We start from the raw sequence: 27,704 nt of genomic DNA, 5'->3' as shown, positions 1-27,704 counted from the left end.
TTTTTTTCCTAGCATCAGTTCAGTTCAGTTCGGTCGCTCAGTCAAGTCCAACTCTTTGCGACCCCATGAATTGCAGCATGCCAGGCCTCCCTGTCCATCACCAACTCCCGGAGTTCACTCAGACTCATGTCCATGGGGTCAGTGATGCCATCCAGCCATCTCATCCTCTGTCGTCCCCTTCTCCTCCTGCCCCCAATCCCTCCCAGCATCAGAGTCTTTTCCAATGAGTCAACTCTTTGCATGAGGTGGCCAAAGTACTGGAGCTTTAGCATCATTCCTTCCAAAGAACACCCAGGGCTGATCTCCTTCAGAATGGACTGGTTGTATCTCCTTGCAGTCCAAGGGACTCTCAAGAGTCTTCTCCAACACCATACTTCCCTATTAATTTTTTAATCCTTTTAAACTTTTGAACCTAGCATATAGGTTATTTTTATTTGACAGATATAGAAATGAGGTTCAAATAGGTTGTGACTTGCCCAAGATCATAAAGAGAATTAGTGGCAGGACTAGAATAGATCTTGGCTGAGTTGTTAATAATAATAAAATGCCTTTTAGATGTATTTATAATAAATATTTAAAATAAAACTCAACTTGTTTGAGTTCCTGTTACCAAATAGAATTTAGTCATTTGTCAAAGTGTGATGAGAAATGGCAAAAATAAATAATTTTCCTCCTGGATGTGTTATCATATTTCCTTTCCAAATTACCTTCTTAATCACTCCTGGCATCAGATGAGGGGAATCTACAAAGGCCAACAGCCAGTTGAGTGCTTAGAAGGATGGTTTTGCTTTGGCAGTACCAGAAAATTCTTTTGTCTTAAATGTTACAGTTTAATTATGTGCAGGAACATTGATTCCTTGTGGTGTGATTTCTGCATGTGGTTATAACCCTCAACCTCATTCAGTTTTTATTTCTGAGAAAACTCTTAGAGAGTGTCTTCACTAGAGTTGTTCTCACTAGTCAAATCAGTCTTGTAGTTCTGGGTAACCACAACTGCCTGCACACATAAGTAATATCTTATCCCAGGTTTTTGGGGCATTTCACTAATACAGATCAGAGAAGCAACAGAGTTTCTAGATAGTTGACTGTCCTCTTTCATTTTTACTCAAGTCATTGAATGAAACATTTAAATAGTGAATTTGGAGTTCCAGAGAAGAATGAAAAGTTGTAGGAATATGAAATTCTTTCTTCTGACTTATTAGAATTAGGAAAAGAACCAGGCATGACCACGTAATTGTGACTGCTCTGATGAAGAGTGGGCAGAACAATGAAGCAGTGATGTGTTGACAATGCCTTGGATGTGCACAATAGAAAAGCCTTCTTTTTTGTTTTGTTTTGTTTTGCTTTTTGAAGGAGCATCATGTTCTGGTCAGTGGAGCCTAGGATTATAATGCTAGGATGCCAGGGTTCTAGGCTTGGTGTTTTTGCCACTGACTCGCCACACTGACTTTGGAAATCTATTAGCTTTTGGTTGCTTCAGGGAACAAGTTGTTTTTAAATGGGGGAGGCTGAGTCTGTTCTGCCTCCCATAGAGAGGACAAGATGGTGGTAATGTTGCTTTTATGTAATTAAAAAGTAATATGCTTAACTTTGTTTTCCATTAATTAGTCAATTTCCAATCATGTAGGCACCGATATTACCTTAATATTTAATTAATTGCTTGATAATACATTGGATCATTTAAAGTGATTTATTTAAAAGTCTTATGTCATTTTTATTAGGGAAAATTTGGCATATACATCTCCTTAAGATGTAGGTGTGCATTAATCAAAGATACCATCAGTTTCATCATGAACATCTATTGAGCCCTTGATGTGGGACTCATTTTTTAGAAGAGGAAAGTGAAACTTTGAGAGGAAGATAATTCACTCAACCTTTTATGGTTTCTGTAAACAAAAAATTAAGTATTCTATCACTATTTTAAAAAAATGTTGAAATACTAAAAAGTGGAAGCCTGAGAGTCGTCATGTCCTTGAACTTTCTTTAAGCATTAAATTAGCGAACTGCATGTGAAATTTTGACCAGGACATAAAAATCATTTGATGTTTCTTAAAAATTTCCACTGAAATACTTCTATGAGAATTGTAAACTCCTGGAAGCTTGAAGTACAGTTCAAAGTGTGTTGAGAGTGTGAAGTTTCTCTGAAAGGCATTGTTTTTAATATTCATGCAGATGTAGCATTCTAGTTTACACACACTTCTTATTTTTAACATAGAAATACTGTTTTTCATTACTTCACTTGAAGTAAACTTGGACATTCTGAGAAAGTTTTCCTGGCATTCACAGTGCTCTTAGCATTGCATCAGATCGTCTAGGTGAGCTTCCAGGTTTGGTAAGAACAACTTCACATTGTGGACAATGACTGGGTTAAAAATGAAAGGGTTGAAATAGCTCACTAATATTCATATATACATTTCTGAAACATTGTGAAGAGAATATTTAATAATTATCTCCATTAGATATTTTCTGCATAAAGTCAGTTGTAAGTTGGCAGCTAATCATGGGGTGTTTCTTTCTGGTGCTCACTTTTCACAGTAGTGGTCAGATAAAAGGGAGACAGTGCAGGATTGGAGAAAGTGCTTGGAAATGACAGGCTTGGGTCTTATTCTGTCCCACTGCTTCCTGGCTTTGTGAGCTTGGGCCAGTTAATATTTTACCTACAAGAGAATGTCAGTTCTCCACATGTAAAATGGAATGGTAACATCTAATCTACTGCATTAGATTGTTGGGAAGATGAAATTGGGCTTTTCTTGTTGCTCTTATTCCTGTCCAACGTGTTCATATGACCCACGTTCATTGGCTTATGGCAGGAGTATGAGCAGCTTTAAGGAATGGTTGAGAAACTTGCTTTAATTGTATACTCTCAACTGTAGATCCTAAATCCATACTGTTCTATGTTTTAGCTAGTTTTGTGCTGCTCTCGGTGTGTTTTTCTGACCTTATAACTTTTTCTTATCTATGGTGAATTATTACTCATGTATTTCCTCCTGTGAGACCTGATTGAATTTCCTCGGACCTACCTTGTCTCCTTGTCTTTGTTCTGCTTTCTTATGGGGCATGGATGCACATCCACCATTAAAAGCTACAGTTGAGAAAACTGTTTTGAGTATTGTATTACAAAACAATCTAAGCCGTTCTGGTTATGAACAACTATTAGACTTATTTGTAAACCATCACTAACCTACTTAGGAGTAGCTTTCTTACTGGATAATAATGAAAGCAAGTTTCAGACTTCATTCCATTGCACATAAAGATGTTTGTTAGCAAGAATATACAAAAGAACTGTACAACCTGTTCTGTAAGCTCTGTGAATTCCCAGCAGTCTCTCATATTTTGGTGATTTTTAGTTGTACTTTGCATGATAGGTTTTCCTGGGGTCTATTGCAACAATATTCTAGCAAGAATTCTTTGTTAGCCAGCTACCTATTGTTGGGTATGGACAGGAATCCAGTGGAACAGAGGCTATCTATAGGGCCTTGAAGAATCAAGCCTAAGGTGCTAGTCTTAATGTCATGGTCTATAAGCTCATAGGTTTTTATTTTTGGTAATGTTAATAATTTGAAATTTACAGAAAAATTGCAAAGATAATACAGAATATTCATATTCCCCTTATCTGATTTCTCCTTTTGTTAACCTTCCACATTACCATGATCTAGTTGTTAAAGATGTGAAGTAAAGTGAAAGTTGCTTAATCATGTCCAACTCTTTGCAACCCCATGGACTATACAGTTCAGTCTATGGAATTCTCTAGGCCAGAATATTGGCGTGGGTAGCCTTTGCCTTCTCTAGGGCATCTTCCCAACCTAGGATCAAACCCAGGTCTCCCGCATTGCAGGTAGATTCTTTACCAGCTGAGCCACAAGGGAAGCCTCAAAATACTGGAGTGGGTGGTCTATCCCTTTGCCAGTAGATCTTCCCAACCCAGGAATTGAACTGGGGTCTCCTCCATTGCAGGTAGATTCTTTACCAGCTGAGCTATCAGGGATTGAGTATGAACACTGGCATATCAATGTTAACTAAACTCCAGACTTTCTCCCATTGATATCCTGTTCTAGTTCCAGAATCCAATCCAGAATACCACACTGCACTTAACCGTTATATTTTTGAACTCATCTTCAGCACCACTAATTTGACAGTGGAATCTTGTCTCTAACATCTAAAGACCTACGATCAAAATTACTGGTTTTGATTGGAGAGGAAGGTAGAGTGCTTCTTTTGAGTCAGTGTCAGTTGACTGCTGTAAGGGTGCAGGAGATTAAAGTTAACACACACATGCACTTCATATTTCTCTGCTGTAGTATTTAAAAGTAAATTGTAGATAATATAACACTTAGCTTATGCTCAAGTTTGGTTTAAGTTAATACATCCATAGGTTATTGGCAAGAAGAAATCTTTAGGTCTTTTTAAAAATTATAACATTTTCCACCCTAATTATAAAAAGTAGTACTTTTGTTCACTTGTAAGACTTACAAAAAATATAGAAGAGCATAAAAAAGCGAATATGCCTAATTCACATAATTCTCATCATTCTGACCTTCTTGGCTTGAATGTAAAATTTTTCTTTCAATCCGATTACACCCAACACTGGTGAAAAACAAGGAAACTGTCAGAATACCTGTGGTCTGTGAGTCTGCATCTGTCTTTCTCTGAGTGTTTCAGGGAAGGTTTTGCCTTTTTGCCATCAGGGGTGGGCTGGGTTGACCTCAAGAACTGAGGAACAATCAGACAAAATGCTTCCTAGCATGGATTACTCCTTTTTTAAAGCAGAGTTTATTGTGGGATTTTATACTCATGTGTTTTCAAGAAATAAGAAAGTGCATAAATGTTCTTCAGAACATAGACTGAGTAAGATGCTTATATCACAGCTAAACCAAACTGCTGATGATCTTTCTTTCCTGTTTGGTTTTTGAGGGAAGGTGGTACAGTTGTTGAGTTACTGATAGTTGTGGGAGAAATTATTGATAGTGATTTTGCATGTCTACTATACTGGTGAACCTGTGAAAATGGACCTGGGTGGCAGAGAAAAGTCAGTTTCACATGAAGTGGGAGTTTTAATCCTGAATCCACCACCTGCTAAGGGTTTGAGAACAGACAGGGACTTAGCCTCTTCTCACCTTATTTCCTCTCTCTACTCTGGTAGTCTTGCCTGTAAAATCCCATGGACAGAGGAGCCTGGTGGACTATACAGCCCACGGGGTCGCAAAGAGTAGGACATGACTGAGCATCTGAGCATAGCACAGGGACGATGATAATGCCTCAAAAGACTGAAGGCTGCATTAACTGAGATGGTGTATAAAGCACTTACGTAAATTATTCATATTAAATATGTTTTCTGTTTCTTTTTGATGGTTGTAAATGGAATCAGTTCTAGTCCCGAGGCAGACGTCTGCTGGGCTCCTTCTCTGTGCCTAAGATAGGGGCATGACACTAGGGACACAGAGAAATGACGTATCCTGGTATTCAAGGTGCTGTATGTAGTAGTGGAGACATATGCTGACACCTGGGACACTGTGGGACAGGCAGAGAGGGAAGACTGTGGGGAGCCAGACAGGCATGACCAGGAGAGGCAGAAATACAGAGGACAACCAGGTAGACACGAAGGCAGCAGGCGACAAGCCAAGGCTCGTCTGACATTACTAAATGAGAACTCTCTAAGGGAGTTCTCTGAGATGATACACAGAACCCTTTTGTTTTAAAGTAAGCCATTACCATTTCCGTCTTAAATTTGGTTTTAATTTAACTTAAGGAAATTTAATTGAAAAGGTAGCGCTATATCATTATTACATGATTAAGAGAAAGTAACTGTAGCAATGAAACAAGGTAATTAACAAATGAAATGAAAACCAAACAATGAATGAAATTGTTTTGAAAACAAATGAAAGGTAAAACAAAATAAGGCAATTAATTTCTAGTCTGATATGATACTTGCCAAAGATTCTAAAGCCAAATTTATGCTCCTTGTTAAAATGGGAGATGAGCAAGTGTTGATTTATTCATGGCATCAAAGAGACTTTATTTCAGTAGAACTATTGGAATTTGTTGTTGTTCAGTTGTTCAGTTGTGTCGGACTTTCTGAGACCCCATGGACTGCAGTACGCCAGGCTTCCCTGTCCTTCACCGTCTCCTGGAGCTTGCTCAAACTCATGTCCATTGAGTCGGGGATGCCATCCAACCATCTCATCCTCTGTGGTCCCCTTCTCCTCCTGCCTTCAATCTTTCCAGCATCAGGGCCTTTTCCAATGAGTTGGCTCTTCACATCTGGTGGCTGAACTATTGGAGCTTCAGCTACAGCATCAGTCCTTCCAGTGAGTATCCAGGATTGATTTCCTTTCAGATTGACTTGATCTCCTTGTAGTCCAAGGGACTCTCAAGAGTCTTCTCCAACACCACAGTTCAAAAGCATCAATTCTTTGATGCTCAGCTTTCTTTATGGTCCAACTCTCACGTCCATACATGACTACTGAAAAAACCATAGGTTTGACTAAATAGGCCTTTAAAATCCTTCTGTTGTGTGTGTGTCAATGTAGTCCAAAAGTGCTTCAGAATAAATAGCATGATCCCTGCCTAATTTTCTTCTTAATAAGCCTATTATTTCAGGTGGGGCTTCCCTGTAGCTCAGATGGTAAAGAATCTGCCTGCAGTGCAGGAGACCTGGGTTTGATCCCCAGGTTGGGAAGATCCCCTGGAGAAGGGAATGGCAACCCACTCCAGTATTCTTGCTTGAAGAATCCCACAGACAGAGAAGCCTGGTGGGCAACAGTCCACGGGGTCACAAGGAGTTGGATATGACTGAGTGACTAACACTTCTATATAAGGAATAAACACCTCAGTATTATTTATTTAGAACTTCAAGTATAGAAATCCACACCAGAGAATTTCATTACCCTAAGGGATGTTGGGAATAATTTTCCATCCATGAAATGAATGCCTTTTGTATAAATGAGCTATGGGAAGCCTTGGAGTCACCACTGGGTCAGGGACCCCAGAATACTGGTTTGTCCTGCCATCAGGATGCCCTGATGTCTTTCTGGGAGTGTCTTTTGTCTTAGTTGGTAGTAGGAAGTACCAGAGGGAGAACGTGAGACTTCCTTGAATTACAAAACAGGTCTGGTGCCTGCTCAGTAGTAAGTGTACCTCTGGCGTAATTTAGTTTGTGACTTTATTTTATAGCATATTTCCTGGCAAGAAGCTCATGAGGAATGGAATATATAGCTTGTACCTAGCTTAACTGATTCTTATTAAAAGACTCTAGCCTTTTCCAAACAGGGCATCTTGCAGAAACTTTCTTATTCTCTGATTCAGTGTGATTTGATACCGAGTCTATTACCAAGCAGCACATCCTGAATTGTAGAAAAGATAGCCCTTGAGAAAGCTATATTTGCATAATTCTGGCTTATTTTTCTAGGAGTCTGGGGTTAGGTCAGTATTTCTCAAATTATCTGTGCAGAAGGGTCAGTTTTTCTTTTTAAAAAATTTTAATTGTCAATACATTATGGGCTGATACTATGAATTACTAACTAGCAAAATAAAACAGGAACCATACATATAAAATATAAGCCCAAACTTTTTATTATTAGATTCAACAGACAAAATGACATTTTGGTAAACAATAGCAAACATAACATAGGAAAAAAAAGAAGAAAATTACAAAAATTACAGGGCTGATGACATGCTACTCGTAAGGCATAATGTATATCTAAAGTGTTTTAGGTTTTGATTTGATAACACTCATAGCAGAGAAACCATTCTTACAAAGCCTATGTCAACAGGAAAGGAAGACTAGATTTTTAAAGCAATTTTAGCAAGCTCAGGATATTTATTTAAACCTTTTATCCAAAGTGAAGCAAGTCATCCTATTATTTTCAAATCAGTTGCTGATTTCAGCAATTCTGTAGTAAATAATTTGCCTCTTGAATAAAGAAATGATATATGAGTTTTATACACTGTTGGGTTATAGTTGATCACAAGTGTGAAAATGTTAATATGTTGTGATGTAGACCTAGTGTATATTCCTGGCATGCAGCTTCTGCCACATGTGACCCTGCCTGTTAGTTTGATGGTACTCTAACTGCTCTATGACTTGTCCAACGAGAAAAGTCCACTGACTACAAGCTTGGACATCAGGGCAGTGTCAAGATGCTAGAAAAGTTTCTAACTGCTTACTTCCATTTCTGTGCTTATTTTATAGACCAGTAGCAAGCCATTGACCAATAGTCTTCAAGTATTATTCTTGAACAATATACATTCTTCAAGTATTATTCTGTCTTTCTATTGCATGATTTATTTTTTCTCTTCTTCTGTGCCTATCCAAATCCTCCTTGGTAAGCCAGTCTCTCAGAATCTCATTTTTGTGACTTCTTACTATGTTCATTTGTTCTAAACATTCAGATTTAATTATATACTGGTTTTCATGGTCTTCTAATTGTTTTCTACTATTTCTATTATTTTCTCATCAACAGTATTATAAGCACTCTGAGAATGAAGATTTAGCATTGTTTTGAAAATGCTTATTAAGTATTCTTTAGGTGGACTGCTATAATGGGTAAAAAAAAAACAAACATTTGGTAGACTTGAACATTTAAAGACAGACATTTTAAATGTTTTAAAAACATTAAAAGACAAACATTTAAAGTTTACATATAAAGTATAGAATGATATGAGGTATGCTATTATATCTTTAATGTTATCTATGCTTAAAATATGTATGAAATGTTTAGATTTAAAGAACAAAGGTGAAATGGATAAAAGCGGACAGAGGTACAGACTAGCACTTCCAGGTCCTGGGTGTGTAATGTGCAGCATGATGACTATAGTTAGTAGTACTATAACGTGTATTTGGATGTTGCTAAGAGAGTAGATCTGAAAATTTGCAGAACAAAAATTTGTAACTGTGTATAGTGATGGATGTTAATTAGACTTATAGTGATCATTTTGCAATCAATACAGACCTTGAGTCATTATGCTGTACACCTGAAACTAACGCTGATTTTTATGTCAGTTATGTGTCAGTTAAAAAAAGAGAATGAAGGACAATAACAGTGGAACGGATTGTCCTATAGGTTTTGGTTTGTTTTCTTGGTCTGAGACACTGTTAATTGTACATTGAAAAGTAAAAACAGTTGAAGATTTAGGAATTTTGTATCTAAGTAACATAAAATACCTCAAGAAGGTTGCAGAGTGGTGGTCCTCAAACTTACTTTATTTGGCTCATATTATCTTTAAAAACTGGGATATGTTACATGAAAAAAAAATCTAAATTTCTAGCATCTTTGAAAAAAAATCCCTAATGTTTGGCCCCATGGGTAAGAGTGGCAGTTGCTGGCTGCCTGTTTTCCAGTTTCCACCAGTGTCTTCACAATCCCCATCTTTCTCACAAGGTGTGTTTCTAGCTGGCTTAATTTTCCTTACCTGCCTAGCCCTTTGGGGGTATGGGAGCTTGTGCATACAGAATAATGTATCAGAATCTCTCCTGCTTCACAGATTGTCTAGTGCAGACTGTGGCGAGAGAACCAATCAGGTTGCTCTATTAGTGATGTCATAACCCATGTTACCCTGATTTTCAGGGCTTGCTCTGAATGATTGCTGTTCTCTTTATCCTGCCTTTCACGCTCCTCCCCCTCTACTCCCCTATGACCTTTCTAGAAACTTTCATGTATCATCCTCTGTCTGCTTGCCTCTTACAGCTTTATTCTTTGAATTATACAGTTTTCTCATGCAATGCTAACCTTACAAAACAGTGTCTTCCTTATTCTGGCATAGTCTTTCCTGTTTGTTTCTTCAATTGCACTTATACTTTGTAATCATAAACTTATGTATGTGCTTACTTATTTAATACCAAGCTGTAAGCTCTATGACTGGCCCTCTCTGCTTGTTCATCACGGGGTTTTCAACCATTGCTCGTGTGTGGCATGTATCAGGCACTCACATATTTGTTGGATAAATGAAATGAAGGTATTGGCGCAGTAGGCTTGCGGGTGGGTTGTGGAATTAATTTGCATCTCTGCAGTGTGCAATATGGCAGCCAGTCCTGCTTTAAAAACCCATTTCTTTTGAATTATTTCAGAAAATGAATGGACATATTGATTGATGTTTTAATAAGCTTCTTAATTACATTCCGGTGCTTGTGATTTCACATTTGGGAATGCAGTAATACTTTAAAATTCTAAAGATAATTTATTTATGGTACCTGTATTATCACAGATCACAGAGTCTAATTTTTAGAGATTTTCAGGAGGATAGGGGAGAAGTTCTTACTACTAATTGCTTGTGGTTACAATTCTGAGGGGAAAAATAAGTCACTATTAAATTAGTTTCATAATAATTAAAACTGCAGTGCGACATAATAACTACAACTGCTTGTATAAGCTCTTTGGGGTTTTTTGATCATACAATTTAAAAAAGTAGACGCCCAAGTTTTAATAATATCCCCACATTTGTGGAAAGTACTACTAAAATCCCACTTAAAAATATTTAAAAGTCTTTAGTGTGGAGGGCTGGAAGGTTTTTTTAAAAAAAATATTATGAAGTACTGTGTAACAAAGGGAATCTTTTAAAAGAAAATGTTAAAATTCTAAATACCCCTTTAACATTTTCTATATTTAAGCTGGAAACTAAACATTTAACAATTTATTTTTTGTCCTGATTTTGGTAGAAATATTTCTTACAGAGTAATAACTGGTTATTTGAAAACTCAAGATAAAAATATTCATAAAAAAAAATCCTGTAGGAAATCATGGAGTTCTGTTTGGAGATGGGGAAGATGGAGGAAAAGTGAAAGAAGCAAGTGCTCGTTCTCTGATAAGATGTCTTTAGGGGATGAGGGGATGGAGGGCAAAGAGGCAAAAGGAGGAAGATGGACATATAGAGGCTCATTCTGGGGTAATTTGCATATCCTCATATACCAGTGGGAGGCTGGGATGAAGGAATTAAATCTGCTGAAGAACCAAAATACTGTTTCTTATTATACCCCCACCTACTCATCCTACACATAACCCTCCACACACACTGATGCTTTTTATAATCCATGAATTTTGAAAGTCAAAACACTTCACACTCATCAGCTGCAGTGAGAATCCAGTAGCTTTCTTTTTCAGGCTCTTCAATTGTGATCTTGTAGAAAACGTTTACTGGTTTAGTTTTATAATTTGTATTTTAGCTGCATCACAGGGAAGGGTGGAGATATTTAGCTTGTTTGTCTTGAATATCCCCAGAGACTGATGGGTGCAAGCTTCTGTGTCTGACTCAGGGTGGCTTATTAACTGTTCTTTTCTCCCCTCTGCACTTGTAGTTCAAGAGTCGAAAGCAGGTTAGAAAAAGGAGGTCAGGAGATTTAACAGAAGAAAAGTCAGGTAACATATTTATGTCTCTTTCCATTTTTCAGAAAGCAGTACTCTTTCGGTTGCAGAGGGATAAAAATACCTGCTTGTTTAAAGGAGTCCATCTTTTTTCTCCCTAATACCTAAACTGTAAAATGGTGTAAGCAAACAGTACTTAAACCACACTAGCCTATTATAAAATCTCCCAGGAGAGTTTAAAATGATGGACTCAGGGCATGTTGGAGTCAAAGAGGAATGTTAATGTCAGGAGAAAAGTAGCTGAACACACATTTTGGTTGACTTTTCTTAAACCATCTGACCATTCCCTGGTGGTGGAAGAAATGTGTTAATTTTCCTTACTTGTAGTTCCACTGGGGGAAGACAAATCCTCGTGTCCTTTCTCTTGATTGTGAGTCTTCAGGTATGTTTAATGTTTAGTAAGTTTTAGAATTGGTTGTTTGGAATTGAAAATGTATTTTTTTCATAGGAATAATATTTTAATTTGGTGATAGAAATGCAGTGCAATGGAAAGAGTCCTGGAACGTGCGGGCAGATTTTGGAGTTAGATGTTGTATGTCCTTTAAGCCAAGGTTTCTCAACCTCGCTACTATTGATATTTTGGACTGTTTAATTATTTGTCATGGGAGTTGTCCCATGTGTTCATTATTGAATGTTTATCCCTGGCCTCTACCCACTGTATATCAGTATCAGTCACTCTAGTCATGACAATCAAAAATGTTCCCAGACATTGCCAAATGTACCCTGGGGGGCAAAGTCACCTCTGGTTGAGAACCACTGCTCTAAATGTATGAATGTATGAGCTAGATGTTGGTCAGATTATATAAGACCCTCTTAGCTTGTTTTTCTCTCTAAGTTGGGTATGACTTATTTCAAGAGTGATAGTGAATGGTTTTGAATGTAGTCTATCCACGTGTGTCTCTCTATGTGTATATAAACCCATGCACATATATTAAATTTAATGTATGCACCCATAAATAGATTTCCTAGTGTTGAGCCATTCTTTTATTTCTGGAATAAAATTTATTGATACATTGTTCTTTAAAACAATCTCTGTATTAGATTTTTTAATATGATATTTAAAAAATGTTTTATACCTAGAGTCATAGGGAGTTTGGCCTGTGGCAATGTTTCTCAAAATATGGTTCATGTGCCAGCACCAAGTACTGGCAGAATGTGACTTCCTCTTAGGTAGTTTGCAGATGAATATTTAAAAAATTATAATAGGCATGCAATTATTTTAATTAGTTTTGACAAATGATACTAGTTTTCCATTTATGATAGTGGTGGAAATTTGTCTTTTAGAGTAGCCAATCAGTTTAAATGAATGTTAAGTGATATTTAAATGTACTATAGGTGGTATCTGAATATGTTAAAAGTTGTGAAGATGGTACTGGAGTGATTGAGGTTTGGGAAACACTGGCCTATGAAGTAGTGTGTGTATATATGTGTATGTGTGTGTACGTATGTGGGGGATGGTGCTAGAGAAGAGGGTAGGGGTAGCAAGGAGAGCTCTATATGGAGCCTTGTCTGCTTTGTTCTGCAGGCTCTGTGAGCCTCGTAAATGTTCAGAAGCTTTCCATATAGGGGTTATCAGTTCTTCAAAGGCTAGATAGAGTTCACTTATAAAGCTATTAGAAGCATCCCATTTTTTAGAGGTAGTATTTTTTTTTATGACTTTTCAAATTTCTCCCAGAATGATTGGTCTCTGCAGTAGTGCTTATTTTAAAGTGACATCAGATCATGTTACCTCTTTGTTCTCCTCACAGAACTTGAACAAGTCAAGTAGTTTCAGTTTTTTTCCCCTTTGACCCATGTGACTCTGTCCTTTCCTGACCACTTCATTAAAAGTTGAGCCTCTATCCTTGTCTCTACCCACGAATCATGTTTATTTTTCTTTTGGTCCCTATCACTGCGTGACATACTACATATTTATTTTTCTTTATCCCTCAACATCCTCTTCCCTCTGCTCAGAGAGCTCTACAGTGGGGAGGACTTCATTTATTTGTTGACTGTGATACACCCAGGGCTTGGCATATAGAAGGTCCTCCATGAGTATTTGTTGAATGATTGGTATATTTATATTTTCCCAGATTGGGTTAGAGTTTCAAATTTATTGGTAAAAATCTGAAACAATCTCTTTCTCTTTTTTAGTGTTGCTTATTTCTGTTTTTCTTCTGTTTAAAAATCAGGCTAACCTGTGATTTTGTGCTCTATTGGTCTCTTCAAACTATCATCTTTTGCTTTATTAAACAAGTTAGTTTGTTTTTTCTTTCATTAATTGCTATTTAGTCCATATTCTTTCTTTTTGCTACTTTGGTGTTTAAAAATTATTTTAAAAGTTCTTTTTAAACTATAAAGTTAATGTAATATTTTATTCTCGTTATTGCAGATCAGTCTTTTACAGGCTATCTAAGGCAAAATGTAGCCAAACACCAATACCTAAGTCTCTACAGTCAGCAGCCATTCATCAGGCAGGAAAGAGAGTGACTGAACTTTCACAGGTACAGGTAGAACTCTGCTACGTTCACACTTATTCTAACTTTGTCATCTTGAATAACTTGTTTAATCTCTCTGAACTCAGTGGCTAAAACTGTGGATAGTAATAATAGTTGTGAAATTTGGTGAAGAGTAAATGAGAAAATATATATAAGAAGCATGGTTCCTAAATGTAAAAGGTATGTTCAAAACCTCCTCCAGTATTTGAGTGCAGATACCTAAAGCAAGGAAGTTCCAGAAAAACACCTATTTCTGCTTTATTGACTATGCTGAAGCCTTCGACTGTGTGGATCACAATAGACTGCGGAAAATTCTTCAAGAGATGGGAATACCAGACCACCTGACCTGCCTCTTGAGAAACCTGTATGTTAGTCAAGAAGCAACAGAACTGGACATGGAACAACAGACTGGTTCCAAATAGGAAAAGGAGTATGTCAAGGCTGTATATTGTCACCCTGCTGATTTAACTTATATACAGAGTACATCATGAGAAATGCTGGGCCGGATGAAGCACAAGCTGGAATCAAGATTGCCAGGAGAAATATCAATAATCTCAGATATGCAGATGACACCATTCATATGGCAGAAAGTGAAGAAGAACTAAAGAGCCTCTTGATGAAAGTGAAAGAGGAGAGTGAAAAAGTTGGCTTAAAGCTCAACATTCAGAAAACAAAGATCATGGCATCTGGTCCCATCCCTTCTGGCAAATAGATGAAGAAACAGTGGAAACAGTGTCAGGCTTTATTTTTGGGGGCCCCAAAATCACTGCAGATCGTAACTGCAGCCATGAAATTAAAAGACGCTTACTCCTTGCAAGTAAAATTATGACCAACCTAGACAGCATATTAAAAAGCAGAGACATTACTTTGCCAACAAAGGTCCATCAGTCAAGATTATGGTTTTTCCAATAGTCATGTATGGATGTGAGAGTTGGAGTATAAAGAAAGCTGAGTGCTGAAGAACTGATGCTTTTGAACTGTGGTATTGGAGAAGACTCTTGAGAGTCTCTTGGACTGCAAGGAGATCAAATCAGTCAATCTGAAAGGAAATTAGTCCTGAATGTTCATTGGAAAGACTGATGTTGGAGCTGAAACTCCAATACTTTGGCCACCTGATGCAAAGAACTGACTCATTTGAAAAGACCCTGATGCTGGGAAAGATTGAAGGCAGGAGGAGAAGGGGACGACAGAGGATGAGATGGTTGGATGGTATCACCGACTCAATGGACATGAGTTTGAGTAAACTCTGGGAGTTGGTGATGGACAGGGAAGCCTGGGGTGTTGCAGTCCATGGGGTCACAAAGAGTCGGACACGACTGAGCGACTTAGCTGAACTGAATATAATGTTTGATCATATACTCCATCCCACAGAACTCACAAATAAATAATTCAAGTCAAGTAAAAGATATGTCAGAGAGAAAAGGGAGTGAACTTGAATTCTCATAAGGGGAAGGCTGGTGTGGAGGAAGAAAGGGAGAATTATGCTCTTGGTGGAAGCATAACACAATATAGACTGTAATGTGATGTAGAGGTTTGTGGACCCATGGGCTGGCATTGATCTATAAGCATTTCCCTGAAGCCCATGCATTTGCCTGGTGGGTAGACAGAGGAAGAGGAAGGGGCATTAACTGCTATGACGATCATGTGAGACAGCTTTGCTGCCAGGTGTCTCTGGCCTGGAGGGACTGAATGAATTAGTCAGGTAGAAGAAGCATCCAGTAGGTGAGCCCAGGAGAGTATGGACTACATCTCTGTGATTGGGGGGTGGCCATACCAGAGTCCCGGCACAGTGCTTAGCCAGGCATAGCATGGCCTCTGACATTTTGAATCAAGCAAGCGTGGGCTACCCCCAGATTAGAAGCATCTGTGATTGGTTTGCCAGCAGGAATCACTGGGTTGGCTCTGCTATGGAAAGCTCACGAAGAGCAGAGCAAAGCCTGTGGAGGGAAAAGTACTTTAAATTATTGGGTATAATTTAATAAACTTACTAAAGACTGATTATGATGAAATCTTTGTGTTGCATTTCTGTCCCTATGAGATGGGCAGAACTGGTCTTCAGCAGAGGCTTGGTTGGTAATATCAGTTCCCTTACTTACCCTTACTTTGTTTTTTTCGCACCCGTTTCTTCTGGGCTGTGCTCTCGACTATTACAGGAGACACCCTCCTGCAGTAGGAGAATGCCGGCTGTCTTCCTTCCCTGCTTCCCCTTCCTTCTGCTGTGTGCCACCTGGATGGAGGAGAACACTGTAGTGGGCAGTGGTGGCATCACTTGGTGGCATTAGGATAGTAGGTTTTTTTCCCCTTGCCCTTGACTCCTCTGCTCCCCTTTCTCTCTCTCAGCTCTTAAATGATACTGAAGACACTGAACAATTTAATCTCCTGCCCTCTGTACTTCAGGAACACACTTGTGCCCTTAGAACTGGGCAAGAGGCCCTTCCTTCCCACGGGGCAAGGAGTCTGCAAGCAATATATCTACCTGGACCTATGCCTGAACTTGCCCTGCCTTCTGAAATACCCTCTGGGAACTCTGGGTACTGGATTTCCTTGCTTCAAAGCCCCAAACCTGCTTCTAGAGCCTGTTTGACCTCTGCGGATTTCCTGTACTACGGGCAGACTGGGAAGTCAGTGTGCACACGCTTAGGCTCAAGGGGTGTCTAGGATGTCTTTGCAGAAGGTGTGAATAGAGGCTGATGAACTGGCTCAGCGCCCACAAGTATGCCTGAGTGAGACCGCTTTTGTTGGATAGAGCTGGTGGCCCCTTTGACACCACATTCTGGCTGGAATTCACAATTCAGATCTGTCCTTTCAAGCCATTATGAGGGTCAAGGTAGGAGAATAAAACATATTCATTAGCTTAATTTATAGCCTTTCAATATTTAGACAGATGTAAGGAGGTGAGCCAGCCTCCACTTGTAGTTTTGCTCAGAACCCTGCAGTTGTTAAGAGTGGACCTGCGTAAGACCGTGGCTCCAACCCACATGCCACTGCCTGTTGGTGTTGGCAGCATCCAGGCTGGGTAAAGAGCATGCCCCCTCCACCCAACATAAGCTCCACTAGGCAGGGACCATCACTGCTCCAGCTCTCCATTGTTTCTTAGAACAATGCCTGGCACATACTTGTTGAATGAAAGAAGGAATAGTCATGAGATCTGAGCAGCAGTGGAGGGGAGGGAGTTATGCAGCAGTGAAAGAGATGAGAAGGGAAGTTCCCTTCATCTTCCCTTCATCTTCGGGGTGAAGTTATGTGTAACAGACTGAAGAGTCAGCTGTTGCTCTTCAGTATCCATTTTCCTCTTGGAACGTAAAAAGTTTCAATATTTTTTTGTATCATTTAGGGAGCCTCAGTTAAGTGAATTTGATAATATGTTCTTGTAGCATATTACTATAGCATATTTTCTCTCTGAGAGAAGGAAACTTCACAATAATGTCCTGATTTACATTTTCACTGTAAATATCCATTATAGAATGGTATGTAGTTCAGTCAGTTTGGAAGGAAGGAAGGGTGGAAGTGAGGAAAGAAGGAAGGAAGGAGCAAAACAAACACAGACAATCCCTCTGACTACCAGAGTTGGTTAATGAAGACCAATAAATAGGGCATATTATAAAAACCACTGTTTTTACTGATCTTTGAAGTTTGCCTGTTCAAGGTGACTTGAATGAGTAAGTTTGCTTGTAATCTAAAGCGTTTGTGGGGTTCAGGGGTTGAGGGAGTGCTAGAAGAGAATGGGAAGTGGGATTCATCCTGTGTAATGGTCTTTATTGAGGAAAGTACAGTAGCTGAAACTTAGTAAAATGGTATATATACTAATCTTCTGGCTTCAGAAAATTATGCAACAACTCTTTCTATATAATACTCAAGAAATGTGGAAGAATTCACATTTCCAAACCAGAAGATATCATTTTCCTTTTATATTTAATTAGAAGTAAGCGTAAGTCACTTAATGTTTTGACCTATGATGGTACTTGTGGGTTTAAACATTGAGAATCTTTTACATTTTAAAGGAACATTAAAAAAAAATCTAAAGAAGGAAAAACCCTGTGCTCTTATGAATATAAATACAAAACACATGGAGGATTTAGTCTACTGTGCTAATTTGAGAATTGGTAGTTTGTTCCTTAAAAAATTATTTTTTTCTACTGTTCTGGCATCCCTTCCAACTATCTCTTTAATGCCGTGCAAAATTTGAAAGGAGAATTTCACAGAAAATAAAACATAAATTAGTCACCTTTTATAACATAATTTAAAAAAGTTATTCTATTTTATGGTTTTCTTAAAAGAGATGAAAAAAAATGTGTCTGTCGCTGCTGGATTATTTTTTATTACATGAAAATCTGTATATTGTTACTTTAATTACCAATTTCTGCACAAGGATATCAAAATAAGTAGGTGGTTTCATTATGTTATTTGCACTCATTTTATCTTTCCTCCTTATCCGTCTCTACATTTATATTTCAAAGAGAAAAATCTTTACTTTTGGAAAGTGGCTTAACTGAACCCATTAGGGCAGGAAAATGAAGGATTTTCTTGCTATTGGAAATTTGCCCCCCTCTGTGGGCATCGTGTCCTTCAAGCCAAGTCTGCTTTGACCTTAGTTTCTGAAGTGTTGGGTCCAGGGTAGGTGACTGTCCTGTTGACAGAGAAAGGGTGGAGGACAAAAAGAAGTAGCAGCAGGGGATGTGGATAAGAAATGGAGATGTGGAGGGGACAGTGGCCGTCCTTCATTTGGGTTACAGTCCAGGTAAGTCATTGCCAGTTCTTCTGAGACAACATTTTTGTGGGTTTAGAAAAGCATGTATTTCTACTATTGAGTATTTATTAAAGCTGAAATTATTTAACCTAAGGAATTAAATGGTATAGTGATAAAATGGTGTTAACTGTGCTTTTTTTTCTTTTAAATATCTTTGTTTGACAAAATATAAAGGTGCTTTATGTCAGTATGCAGGATGTTTTTGGAATTTTATTGTTCTGTGAAACACAAAGTCTACTGTTCACTCTTCTAATAGCAGCAATAATACTTTATTAGGTTTTGATCTTTTTTTCTTAACCATGGAAATTGTTTCTATTATTTGAAATGCTCACATATTTTAATTAATTTTGGAATATTTCATGTATGTATTTGTATATGTATGTATGTGTTTTATGTATCTATATATTAAGGAAGTCAAACTACTTCTAATGCCTGTGTTGTCTTTAGGTTATGGGAGGGAAATTGGGTTTTCAGTTTGCTTTATCTTGAGTTATATCAAGTTATGTGCTGTTTTTTCTTCTTTCTAAAAGTTGATAATTTAAAGTGCTGGATCTTAGTTAAAAAACTTGAAGAAAGGAAGTTTTTTAGTTCTTTAGATGGTTTTCACATGTAATTTTCAGTGTTTGGAATCATTTGAGAATTTCAGATGACTTTCTCTTTCCATTATGAGCAAGGAGTTTACTGTATCTGTTTCATTTTTGAGGAAGGACATTATGGCAAAACCAATACAATATTGTAAAGTAATTAGCCTCCAAATAAAACACACAGTAGAGCTTGAAATAAAATGTAATCTTAGAAATAATGTAAATTGGCAAGTTGTCCTGCCTGTTGTCATATGCTTATAGAAAATAGTAGAAATGCAATTAATACACAGGTGAACTTCGTTGTAACAATGTCAGGTCTCTCTGAAAGGGTATGCAGTTTAATCCTTAACTCAGAATGATTGAGAATAATGAAGTTAAAAGAAATAAAACCTTTGAGGAAACGAATTTTTTGGATTTCCTTGAGTTCTTTGAGGTGTTGGGCATTTTGTTAACACTGATGTTTAGTGTATATTGAATACTTAAAAAAAATTTAATTCTTGTCCATTTAAAAGAATGCATGCTTTTTAATATCTTGTTGAGTCTAAGAGTGAGAAATAAGCCCTACAATTCAGTGTAACGTGAAAAGTTAGAGTGAAGGACTCTCAATTTGACTTTGAGAAGGTGAGCAGTAAAGATAAAAGATGTCTGAAACTGCCTGTGGATTCTAATAATAAACCCAGAATCATTTTCCAAGTTGAGCCCCTATCAGAATAGGTGATTTTCTTCTGCATTCCCAAGTATTTTCAGGATCTCTTGCTTTGAAACCTTTAAATGCAAATAGCATTCATTTCATTTATTTGTCTAATGTGTTTAAATTAGCAAACTAGGATTGATTTAAAAAATTAAGACTGCCTAATGCTGGCAAATGTGCAGTGAAATTAGTACTTTGAAATCCTGCAGTCAGAATGAATTCAAGATTTTTATTGAAAGCAGTTTGTCAGTACAGCATCAGAACTTTAAATGTGACCTTTAAATTCTACTTCTGGATTCCTATTCTAAGAAATAATCAGAAATACATACAAACTTTATGCAGAAAGATGTTCACCATAATATTATTCATAAAAATGAACAAAAAGAGGACCTTTGGTCTATTTCCAGTAAATGGGAATGGCTAGAAAAATTATGTAGTCATGCAAAATTATTTATATATCTAAACTGACACATGCTGAAAAGTTTGAATTAAATGAGAAAACACTAATGTGAAACTGTTGAGGAGAAAAACGCAGGTTGTAAGATTAATATAACTTCCATTTATTAGGGAATGACAGTAGCTGTTGACATTCCCAGTATGTCTTTACCTTCTTGATGAGTTGAGGCACAGTCATTGCTGAATAATGGCTTTGTGATTCACTCAGTCAAGTCAGGAACCAGTCATTTCCAATTTATGCTGCCAGATATTAAGCTGGTCCTTGAGTTATAAAAATGAAGAGCCTAAAATCTCCAGTGTCTGAATGCAAACTTGATATTCACTCATAATTGTTTACTAATAATCAGTGGTTGTTCGTGGTTTAGTCACTCAGTTGTATCTGACTCTTTGTGACCCCATGAACTGCAGCATGCCAGGCTTTCTGTCCTTCGCTCTCTCCCACAGTTTGCTCAAATGCATGTCCATTGAGTTGGTGATGCCATCCAGGCATCTCATCCTCTGTCACCTGCTTCTCCTCCTGCCCTGGGTCTTTCCCAGCATCAGGGTCTTTTCCAGTGAGTTGGCTCTTCACATCAGGTGGCCAAAGTATTGGAACTTCAACTTTAGCATCAGTCCTTCCAGTGTGTACTCAGACTTGATTTCCTCTAGGCTTGGCTGGTTTGATCTCCTTGCTGGCCAAGGGACTCTCAAGAGTCTTCTCCATAACCACAGTTCAAAAGCATCAATTCTTTGGTGCTTAGACTTCTTTATGGTCCAGCTCTCACATCCATACATGACCACTGGAAAAACCATAGCTTTCAGTATACTGATCTTTTTTGGCAAAGTAATGTCTCTGCTTTTTAATATGCTGTGTAGGTTTGTCATAGCTTTTCTTCCAAGGAGCAAGCATTTTTTAATTTCATGGCTGCAGTCACCATCTGCAGTGATTTTGGAGCCCCCAAAAATAAAATCTGCCACTGTTTCAATTTTCCCCCATTTATTTGCCATGAAGTGATGGGACTGGATGCCATGTTCTTCGTTTCTTGAATGTTGCATTTTAAGCCAGCTTTTTCCACTCTCCTCCTTCGCCCTCATCAAGAGGCTCTTTATTCTTCTTCACTTTTTGCCATGAGGGAGGTGTCTTGTGCATATCTGAGGTTATTGATATTTCTCCTGGCAGTCTTGATTCCAGCTTTTGCCTTATCCATCCTGACATTTCGCATGATGTACTTTGCATATAAGGATATTCTCAGGTGGCTCAGTGGTAAAGAATCCGCCTGCAATGCTGAAGACCTCAGATGTGGGTTCGATCCCTGGATCTGGAAGATCCTCTGGAGCAGGAAATGGCAGCCTACTACAGTATTCTTGCCTGGAGCATTCCATGGGCAGAGGAGCCTGCGGGCTGCAGTCCATAGGGTTGGACAGAACTAAGCACGCATGCACACACGCTGCATGTAAGTTAGATATGCATGATGACAGTATACAGCCTTGACATACTCCTTTCCCCATTTGGAACCAGTCTGTTGTTCCATGTGCGGTTCTAACTGTTGCTGCTTGACCTTCATACAGGTTTCTCAGGAGGTAGGAAAGGTGGTCTGGTATTCCCATCTCTTGAAGAATTTCCCACAGTTTGTTGTGATCCACACAGTCAAAGGCTTTGGTATAGTCAATGAAGCAGAAATAGATGTTTTTTCCCATGGAACTCCCTTGCTTTTCCTCTAGTTGGCAATTTGATGTTGGCAATTTGATCTCTGGTTCAGCCTTTCATAATGTCTGGCAAATGGCAGGTACTTAATAAATGCTTGGAAAAAATGAATTACTGTGATACAGAATAGTTGAAGAAACATCGTCCAAATGTTAACCTCAGGTTAACATTTGAGTGACATACAAAACACATGGCCTTCTCAGTGCCATAAGCTCTTGAGAGGGTAAACTTTTAGGAAGAATATTTACTCTGTCTTACGGGCCAGTTAGGTTATGTATTATTTCATACCTACTGTCTCACAAGGACTTAATAAATTTGAGACTAATTATAAAGCAAAATAAGCTCCTTGGAGGAAAAGTCAAGGCATATCTGAATTGGAAATTTGATGATTTTTAACTCCAGTGGGAGTTCAGTGGCAAATGAAGAGTGAATAAGGACTTAAGATTTGGGGGCAACATGCTATAAAAAGAATATGAGTGTGACAAGTATAAAAAGTACTTGATATACTTGATACACTATATTAGTAATACTGATAGAATGTAAATGCATGAGAATTACTATATATGTACATGTGTGTATGTAAAAATGTATTCCATATATGTATATGTAAACATATATATGTATGTATGGAAAAAGTTAATCAGCATTTCTCATAATCATCACCAGTATATTGCAATTGTTATTGATAAAAAGAAAAATTATTCAAGACATCAATAAATATTCTCTGCGTTTCATGTTTCAGAACTGTACTAGTTTCTGGGGCTGTCATGGCCCAAGGGGTTTGTATTTTTTTAGTGATTCAGGACATACACATACACACTCACATATAATTAAAGTAAAAAAAATATGTGCAAGCACCTGCTATTTCAGCTAGTTTTTTTTTTTTAAGTTAGTCTAGAATTAGTCTTTTCAATTTCTGGATGCTGTCATTAAGAATTTCTGTGTGCAGTCAAGCATGGGTGGTGGAAGGCACATGATTTTACAATTAAATTTCCTTGTATTATAAATAAAAAGTCATATTGGGAAAGATAGAGGACATACATCTTCCTTTCCTGCTGTAAAACCTTCAGTGGCTTTTCTTGCCTAAGGAATAAAGTCCCAAATCCTCTTTCTCTCTTTTTTAAGCTCTATAGTCTATTTTCCACTTTATGCAAACTATTCAGCATTGTGAACTGTGTGCCGTAGCCAAATTGGCCTTCCCTCGATTTCCTGTCTCTGGTTTCTGCTAAATATGATGCTAGCTGCCATGTGTCCTGCACTAAGAGACTTAACCTATTTTATCTTATAAAATCCTAATGATGACTAAAAGATAATTGCTGTTATCCTCATTTGGGTTGAATATTTTGTCTAAAGTCATGTAGCTAGTGAGTGTCAGAGCCTTAATATAAAGCCAGCTTCTTTGATCACAGTTGCCCAGGCTGATGCCATCCTGCCTTTCCCCAGCACCTGGAAAGGACTGCCCTTCTCTCTCTGTCTCTGCATGTCTAAATCCTACTTGTTCTTCAGGTCCAGTTTATATGAAAGTTCTTCCTTATATCTTTTTTGTAAGTGGCCTCTCCCTCCTTTGACCAGCTGTCATTGTTTTTATCTCCTTAGAGGCATACATCATCTTTTACATTATATCATTGTTATTATACACATCTTATCTTCTCACCAACTCACAAACTTTTTGAGTGTATAGAATGATATATGTTGTATTCTGTCAACTTTCATTGGTCATCTACAGTGTGCCTGGTATCATGCTGCACCTTTCCATGCATTTACCTTATTTAACCCTCCTAGTAGTGCTGGGCAGAAAGCATCTACATTTTACAGAAGGTTAAAGTGGGCAAGCACTGAAGATCGCAGAGCATGTGCAAAGCCAATATTTGTAATCTGAGTGTTGACTTTGAATCTAGAGTTATTTCCTCCACATACAGAAGCCTTATGGAATCTTCAGTAGACAGACTTACATCTTGGAAACATGCACCAGAATATATGAAATGAATAAACATGAATCACTTTATCTGTCACCTGAAGAGAGTTTTGCATACAAAAATATACTGGGAAGTTGTAGTAACATTAAACTTTTGGATTTCATATATTTAGTTCTGTAGTGGATATCTTGAATGTCCAAGACTATCTTGGACTTACTCCTACCCACCGATCTGTAGGCATGCCCTTCCCTCATGTGCTTGGTTTTTGTAAATGGCAACACCATCTACCCAGTTGGACCAAGACATCTGGGAACTTGTTCCTAAACTTGTCCCTTCTATAACTGCCCTTCTTCTCTTTCCCACCTAACAGAATATTGAATTCTGGAAATTCTGCCTTTTAAATATCTATACCATCTTTTCTGTCGTTTAGGGTCATTACAATTGTCTTCAGGTTTTCTTCTCTCAATACCATCCTCCACACTTCTACTAGAATGCTGTTTCTAATATGGAAATCTGATCACCTCATTAGTGGAAAATTCCTATTTTTGGTAGCCCTCTGCTGCCAACTTGTCACCATGGCATATGTATTTTTTTATGATCTGGATTCTAATTCTCTGTCCAGCCTCAGCTTGCATCTCTACCCTTTTGGCTTACTCAGGCCATTTTCCAGGACAAGTCCTGCTCTCAGATGTTCATGACTTTGGGCTTGGAATGCCTCTCCCTACCTGATGAATTCCTAAACATCCTTAAGGACTGAACACAAAAGCAATGATTTCTGTGAGCCATCGCTGAAGCCATGGATTGGGAAAAAGAGGGGTGGAGAAGGCAATGGCACCCCACTCCAGTACTCTTGCCTGGAAAATCCCATGGGCGGAGGAGCCTGGTAGGCTGCAGTCCATGGGGTCTCACAGAGTCGGACACAACTGAGCAACTTCACTTTCACTTTTCACTTTAATGTATTGGAGAAGGAAATGGCAACCTACTCCAGTGTTCTTGTCTGGAGAATCCCAGGGATGGGGGAGTCTGGTGGGCTGCCATCTATGGGGTCACACAGAGTAGGACACGACTGAAGTGACTTAGCAGTAGCATGAGGGGTTAGTCACTACCTCCTTTAACCAACTCAATTCTAACTTAGAGTTGAATTGTAATGTATTTGCTTACATGCTGGTTTTCCTTTCTTAGACAATGAGCAGCTTGTCTTTGTACTCTAGGTCTAGGTATATAACCACTGAACAGTCATAAATGCTTATAGAGGGAAACTAATTCTGAATAATAAATAAATAACCTTCTCCCCCACCCTTCCCATATTTAGTAGCTAATGTTGGCTATTGTATAAATCTGCTTGTAATCTCACTGACTTAAAAGTATTGAAAGCACCAAGAAAATGCTCTTCCTCTAGTCTCTCACCTGAATTATGGCCAATTAGACCTTTGAATTGGAGAAGGAAATGACAGTCCACTGCAGTATTCTTGCCCGGAGAATCCATGTACAGAGAAGCCTGATGGCCACAGTCCATGGGGTCACAAAGAGTTGGGCACGACTGAGTGACTGAGCAACAGACCTTTGAATATTCATTGGAAGGACTGAAGCTGAAGCTCCAGCATTTTGGCCACCTGATTCGAAGAGCCAGCTCATTTGAAAAGACCCTGAGGCAGTGAAAGACTGAAGACAAAAGGAGAAGCAGATGACAGAGAATGAGACAGTTTGATAGTATAACCGACTCAGTGGACGTGAATTGGAGCAAACTCCAGGACATAGTGAAGGACAGGGAAGCCTGGCATGCTGCAGTTCATGGGGTCACAAAGAGTGGGCACAACTTAGCGACTGAACGAGACCTTTGACAGGCAAAAGAAACATATATTTTAAAAAGGGAATGGACAGTACCTAGTACACTGACTTCCCTGATTGACTCTTTGAAAGATAATTGGATTGAGAATTCAGATACTCAGAGACCCAATGTTTAAAAATAAAGTATTTCCATTAGTAGCAAAGACATAGCTGAATTTTTGTTTATTATCTTATCTATTCTGAACTTATTAGAAACATTCTAGCAGATTTTTCTGAAATATCTTGAATGTACTTATTTTAATCTACCATCTCTATTTCTGCTTCAACTTTGTGGCAGAGTTTCTGTCATTTTTCTTTTTTTTTTTTGAAGAGTCAAGATCTTTGTCAAGGTCATAGCTCTGCTCTCTGGCGTTACAAATATGAAAAGTTTTTGTTGTTTGTGTAAGTAAAATGTATCTATTTAATTTTTTAAAATTAAATTTTAATTTAATTTAATTTTAATTAAATTAAATTAAATTAAATTTAATTTAATTTAATAACAAAATTCTGAAATTTTGTTCAAGAAGGGCAGTTTCTCTGACACCTTCAAAAATAAGTAATGTAAGATTAAATATGATGAGGATCCAAATAGTGTGGCAACATTTAATTGCTGCTATTGATGTTAATTGCTTTTGAATGCATTTTTTTCCACCTAAATTTTCTTTCAAAGAGAATACTTTGGTAACACCCTTAAATTACCACATCAGAAAGAAAAATGTACTTCATCTCTGTTCCCCCTACCCCTCATCCCCAACCTTTCATCCTCAATCCTTTGTCTTCTGGCTGAGGATGAAGTTGCTGGAGAGTTTAATAATTTCAGTTTGATAACCTAGTCTTTAACAGGCCTGACACCTAATGGACTATGTAATTTTATTTTCTATTTCAGTTCAGTTCAGTCGCTCAGTCGTGTCCGTCTCTTTGTGACCCCATGAATCGCAGCATGCCAGGCCTCCCTGTCCATCACCAACTCCCGGCGAGTCGGTAATGTCATCCAGCCATCTCATCCTCTGTCGTCCCCTTCTCCTCCTGCCCCCAATCCCTTCCAGCATCAGAGTCTTTTCCAATGAGTCAACTCTTCGCATGAGGTGGCCAAAGTACTGGAGTTTCAGCTTTAGCATCATTCCTTCCAAAGAACACCCAGGACCGATCTCCTTCAGAATGGACTGGTTGGATCTCCTTGCAGTCCAAGGGACTCTCAAGAGTCAGTCTTCTGTAAACTGTTCGCAGGTTTGGCCATGTCTCTGGACATCTTCCTCAGTGGTTTGTGGGAGTAATTTACTTACATTGGAGCTTTTTAGTGAGGGGCAGGAAAGTCACCATAATTCTGTCCACTGGCCTTGCATCATGGGAACTGGTAGTCTGGGAAAACGCCGGCCCGTATGCTGCCTGTCAGGTAACAAAGGCACATTGGCTTTCTGACCAGTGTGTACCTCTTGTTTCTGGGACATTCTGTGCTCATCCTCACATTTTGTACCAAATGTTACTCTCAAACACAAACATTTGTTTTACTCTATTTACTTTGCAACATTTTTGGTAGGTAGTTTTTCTTAAGAGATTTGCATGTCTTTATTTTAAGCATTAAATCATAATGTATATCATTTCAAATGGTCATGTATGTTTTGAAAGCAGGATTTTATTTTAGGCTTGAAATTTAAAATTTCCACCCAGATTCAAATATTTAACCTCTACCTATTTGAAAAAGTTATTCATGAAATTGTCTCTCAGTTCTATTGGGATCATATTAACTTTATTTTTTTTCCACTTTATTTTTTTGGAGGCTTATTAATATACAATATTGTATTGGTTTTGTCATACATTGACATGAATCTACCATGGGTGTACATGTGTTCCCCATCCTGAACTTCCCTCCCATCTCCCTCCCCATCCCATCCCTCCAGTGCACCAGCCCCGAGCACCCTGTATCATGCATTGAACCTGGACTGGTGATCCGTTTCACATGTGATAATA

At 38.2% G+C, this 27,704-nt stretch overlaps 1 protein-coding gene across 3 annotated transcripts in view; it reads left to right on the top strand.

Moving 5' to 3' along the window:
* The window catches only part of HECW2 (HECT, C2 and WW domain containing E3 ubiquitin protein ligase 2), a 435,976-nt gene that overhangs the window by 80,967 nt on the left and 327,305 nt on the right, over positions 1 to 27,704 (top strand). Inside the window, exon 1 of one of the 3 annotated variants that reach the window (XM_010860870.1) lies at positions 11,690 to 11,736. The exons of the other annotated variants lie outside the window; for them this stretch is intronic. The gene's annotated coding sequence lies outside the window, so the exon portion shown is untranslated. Of the gene's footprint in view, positions 1 to 11,689; positions 11,737 to 27,704 lie in introns of those variants that run through there. 3 annotated transcript variants of the gene reach the window in all.

Source organism: Bison bison, unplaced genomic scaffold (assembly GCF_000754665.1).
Source record: "Bison bison bison isolate TAMUID 2011002044 unplaced genomic scaffold, Bison_UMD1.0 scf7180017864471, whole genome shotgun sequence".
Classification (NCBI taxonomy): Eukaryota; Metazoa; Chordata; class Mammalia; order Artiodactyla; family Bovidae; genus Bison; species Bison bison.
The sequence above is the reverse complement of the archived record's forward strand: the minus strand, read 5'-3'. Positions and strand labels throughout refer to the sequence as shown.